Source organism: Megascapheus bottae, chromosome 12 (assembly GCF_031878675.1).
Source record: "Megascapheus bottae isolate mThoBot1 chromosome 12, mThoBot2.hap1, whole genome shotgun sequence".
Classification (NCBI taxonomy): domain Eukaryota; kingdom Metazoa; phylum Chordata; class Mammalia; order Rodentia; family Geomyidae; genus Megascapheus; species Megascapheus bottae.
The window spans coordinates 1,537,485-1,542,880 of record NC_143520.1 but is presented as its reverse complement, the minus strand read 5'-3'; the positions used below and the strand labels follow the sequence as shown (position 1 = coordinate 1,542,880).

Genomic DNA, 5,396 nt, shown 5'->3' with positions numbered 1-5,396 from the left:
TATAAGAAGAATATGAATCAGCATACATGCCACTGTGCTTTAGTAGGAATATGTAATTTCAGATTCACCATAATATAATTTGTATACATACTGATGCTTCATAGATAGTCATTTTTATAAAAAGTAGTTGTTAATAATAAAACTGTATTTGATTTGCCATTACTCAGTGATCTAGGTCCAAAGAACTATATTAGGGGCTGGGAGTTTGGCCTAGTGGTAGAGTGCTTGCCTAACATGTATGAAGGCCCAGGTTCAATTCCTCGGTACCACATACATAGATAAAGCCAGAAGTGGTGCTGTGGCTCAAGTGGAAGAGCTCTATTCTTGAGAAAGCCCAATGACAGTGCTCAGACCCTGAGTTCAAGCCCCAGGACTGGAAAAAGAAAGAATCAGGAAGAATATTTTATTTGAATAGGTTCTTGATTAAAAAAATAGTTATGTACCAACCTGAAAGTTTGGAAATACCCCCTTTTGATGATTATAGCATATTTACATATAATTTCCAAAATCATGTGCGAGTGATAGATTCTCAGAGTTCTAAAGGAAAGAAAAATCTTTTAGTTTAGGCATGGATGTTTGCTTGGTATTATCCATAATGGTGACAGGGAATATACAATATCTAAGCCCAGAAATCCAACAAATCATGTTATCTGCCACTCACCTCAGTGAACAAACATCTTGTTTCTCTCTGCTTTATACTAGAGTCAGATTTTTTCAGCTTGTGAAAAGCTATCCAAAAATTCTGCTGCTTTTTTTTTTTTTTTGCTAGTCCTGGGGCTTGAACTTAGGGCTTTCTCAATGCTTGACCTCTACCACTTGAGCCATAGCACCATTTCTGGTTTTTTCTATGTATGTGGTACTGAGGAAGCAAACCAAGGTCTTCGTGGGTGCTAGGCAAACACTCAACCACTAGGCCAAAATCCCGGCCCCCAAATTTTGGTTCTTGTTATTCATAGAAGTATAACAAATTAATAAATCAATATTCTTCTCTTTAATATTTTTGCTGTTTTATTGGCAAAGAAAACGTTCGATTTGGGCCATCTTGATAATTACAGCTTTTGTACTGTCTTTTTGCACTGGTCTTTTTTAGTGGTCCCTGATTACTTGTATGCTTTTCAGTGTTGCCTAGAGGGCTCTAAGTAGCACTACTACATATATTTTTTAAGTTCTTACTCATTTTAAATTTCTCTTTGGGATAAATAGTCATTTTGTATTTAGAATTATAGTTATTTTTTCTCTTTCAGTCTCATACAATGGAAACAAACTTAGAAACTTTTTTAAATGTGTCCCTAAGCAATTTAAGCACAAACCATTGCATAATGTTCTGTATCCACTTCCTGTCCTCTCACATAAAAATTATTTTCAAATAAATTTTATTGTGCATCTTAAAGGCACACAGCATGGTGTTATACCATCTGTATATAGTAAAATGGATAATAGAGTGGAACAAATAGCCACACCCATCCTTTCACAGTTACCCTTTTCCCCTCCTGGGGAAAATGCAGATATAATCTCATATAGCAACATTTCAGCATATGCACACTATTACTATTGTTGTGCACATTAGAGCTATCCATTTGTTCAACTTACATATTTGATATTTTATACTTTGAATTTTGTCTCTATTATTCTTCATAATTTTATAGCCTAAACATGACTTTATTTTTAATGTAATTAAGTAGGAAAATTATGGAGGCATATATTTAATAAGTGTGGTCCAATTTAGCTATGATTCTCTAGCACACTATTCTTAATTTGTTTTTCTATCATTTAAACCCTCCGGGAATCACACCCTGTGGCTGTCTATTAGGAAATCTTGAAGTGTTGTACATAGCAAAGCATAGTTACTCATATTTAAATGAAAGTAGAATGTACCTAGGTATCATACTAGAAACTGAGTAAACAAAGAATTTGAAAGCATGAAATATATTATTATTATTATTTTAAATTTTATTTTATTATCAGGGTGATGTATAGAGGGGTTACAGTTACATTCATCAGGTAGTGAGTATATTTCTTCTTGAATATTGTAACCCCTGCCTATGTTTTTCTCCAGCTTTCCCTCCACACTCCCAAGCTGTAAAATTTATTTTCAACATATTGTCTTGGAATATCACTGTTACACTGGTTCACCCTTTGTCCTTTGTCATCTTGTTTTCCCTTTCCTCCCCTAATTCAAACAAACAATTAAACATATTTATAATACTCCAGGTATCAAAGTCAGATACAGAAATAACTGGGGATGAATCTATTGTTTTTCTTGTTCTGAAGCGATACTGGGTTTTTTTCTTTGTTCTGCAAGTCAATATTTTTCATGTGAGAAGTGTTTCCAGTAATAGTCACCTTATTTTATAGACTTTGTAGGATATCTCAGCACTTAACTTTTTTACCCATCCATTTATCACATATGACATAAATTCTCAAACCTGTGAAAATGTCAACCTGAAATGTGGTCAGTTCTAACATAATGTTCAAATTATTACCAATTCATTAATTACTTTCTTCTCTGTAGCTGTCGCTGCCCAATACTTCCATAATATAGAAGTGATTATTTTCCTTTGAAATTAGAAATTTAATACATGGGATTTTCCTTTATTTAATGAAGCACAAATATAAAAATTAAAATTTTAACAATTATGTACATCTTGTAACGTGTTATTCATGTAATCACATTACTACATATTAATCATGTAATTTAGGAAGGATGCTCACAGGAATAGAGCAATATGTTGTTTCCTGTTTATTTTTCTTTTATGCAACTACTAGCAGTAAGATTTTTCTTGTCCTTCTAATTTTGTAAGAATTTTGAAAAAATAGAACTCAAAATTGGTTTCACATCTCGCATTTTTATAGATACATAAAATAGTTACTTTTTTGTAAAGACAGAATATAAAGTGAATTTTTGGCTGTCATCTTATGAGCCATACTAGAATTTCTATTTCTCCTTGATCCTTTACACAATTTCTGCTTTACATAATATCTTTCTGTGCAATCTCAAACAATGGATAAATGTCACTTGAGTTTGTTCATAAAGCAAAAGTGTCTTTATACGTTTTCACTTAGAAACAAAAAGAAATATGATTGGTTTCCACTCCCTTAACCACTAGCCTTTATCTACACCAAAGGAAGTGGAAGAGAAGAAGACTGAGAGAGAAAAATAATTCTCCATTTCTGTAGGACATGGGGAATATTTTTACTTTTGTAGTAATTTCCACCTTCTCATTTTGAAATTAAGCCAAAATGCAGATGATCAGAGACAAAGATGTAGCAGACATCCTTGACATTTCCTTTCAGTTTCTCTATATTAGTACTTACTCTTTCATGATATCATAACTCACCAAGTTATTGTAAGCTATTGTGATTAAGTCTTCTTACAATTATGGGAAGACATAGAACTCTTTAATTTTTTAGCACATTTATTAATCCACAATTACAGTTTCTATTTCATTTAATTTCTTTCCCATTCATCATTTTGGTTTAAACTTGATAATTTTATTTCTTTCACTTCATATTTCAGATAGAAAAGATATGAGGCACTAAAATTCACAGGAAAATATATTGGAAGCAGATATTTGGAGTGATGGTAACAATTTACTTCAATTTAATGGCATTGTCTCTAAAAATATTGCACAAATAAAAAGTCGCATTTTTACTATTTTTTATTTCAGTGGTCAATATATTTAATGTATACAGCTGTCGTAAATCTTTTCTTGTAAAAGTGAGTACATATCTTTTGGCGCTGCTGCAGGCTTCATGTCAACATGGTTAACATTCCCCAAACCCACCGGACTTTCTGTAAGAAGTGTGGCAAGCATCCGCCTCACAAAGTTAGCACAGTACAAGAAGGGCAAGGATTCTCTTTATGCCCAGGGAAAACGTCATTATGACAGAAAACAGAGTAGCTTTGGTGGTCAGACTAAGCCAATTTTCCAGAAAAAACTAAGACCACAAAAAGATTGTACTGAGACTTGAATGTGCTGAGCCCAATTGCAGATCTAAGAGAATGCTAGCTATTAAGAGATGCAAACATTTTGAACTGGGTGGAGATAAAAAGAGAAAGGGCAGGTGATCCAGTTCTAAGTTGCAACTTTTATTATGAAGACAGTACGACTGTGATGTCTAATAAGTTCCATCTTTTGTCAAGAAGACAATTAAATCTTGAGGTCAAATTTTTAAAAAAAGTGAGTGCATATCTTCCTGGAATTTTAAGTTTTGAAAATCACAACTTTAAAATGATTTCAGTGATTTCATAGCTTTCAAACTTTGTAATGCAAAAGTTCTTGCTCTTTCAATTTTGCGGGGAGCAGGTACCGTCTGATATTTTATTTATTTATTTTTATTGTTACAGAAGAGTTTGCAGTTACATGAATTTGGTAATGAATAATTACTGTCATCAACTTTGAGCCATGTCTCATATTTCATCACTCTGTCTGCTTATTTTCCCCTTCCATCCCCACTCACCACATGTGTGGTTCATTCTCCACAGAGTGTCTAAGGAGTATCACTGTTCTATGTGTTCACCCGAGTCCCACCATTTCTGTGCTCTCCTTTGCTCTCCCAAATACAAACAAACAAAAAAAGGAAAACAATGACAAGTAAAAAATGTCTCATTTCCTTTATTGGAGTTCATTTCATAGAATGTTGTTTTACGTGATCATCTGCACATACCTATTGAGTTTCTGTCAACTACTCCTTTTCATATCCTCCTTTGACTTCAGTATGTGAATATCTAGAGTCCTATATAATTTATCACACCCCAGTGTGTCTGGGTTTATATGTAAATATACGTTTATTTATTTCAGTGTGTTGAGTTGTAGATTTTTTTGAGAACCAGCAGTAATCCGTATGTTTCAGGTCATAATCTATCTGATAACAGAAAACTTTCTACTATGTTCTCAAGGTTTTCCTTCTTCTACTCTCAGGAGGAACAGTGAAGCCCACACTCACACAACCTTTTCCACACATTTATTTCTAGAAAATTACACACACCGTGGCTACCTCCAAGTCTTTTTCCTTTGCTGGATCACCATTGACTTTTCGCAAATCTTCATCTAAAATACTTGCAAGGTTTCCAACCACATTCATTACAATATTGACATTTCAGGTAATGACTATAAATGTACATTAGTTGATAAACATCAAGTTAAATCTACCTTTTAAATGAATGCATACCATTAAAGTGTGGAAGTGTGTTTGTTTTTCTATCAGAAAGGCTTTCATGTGTTCTATCTATGCCAAAAAGAATTTAAAAAATACACCTCAATGTCTGCACCTGTGTGAGTAAGCGACTGCCAAAATTATGCTGAGGAACAAAGTGCTACAAAAACCTCATCAGCAAAGAACAATAAGTATTGATTGCTTATACTTCTGCATTCAGCTGGTGATGGGTGCTGTGC

At 33.5% G+C, this 5,396-nt stretch overlaps 1 pseudogene; it reads left to right on the top strand.

Moving 5' to 3' along the window:
• Nucleotides 1-3,761: 3,761 nt before the first annotated feature.
• LOC150056090 (large ribosomal subunit protein eL42-like) lies at nt 3,762-4,069 on the top strand (annotated as a pseudogene).
• Nucleotides 4,070-5,396: the final 1,327 nt, after the last annotated feature.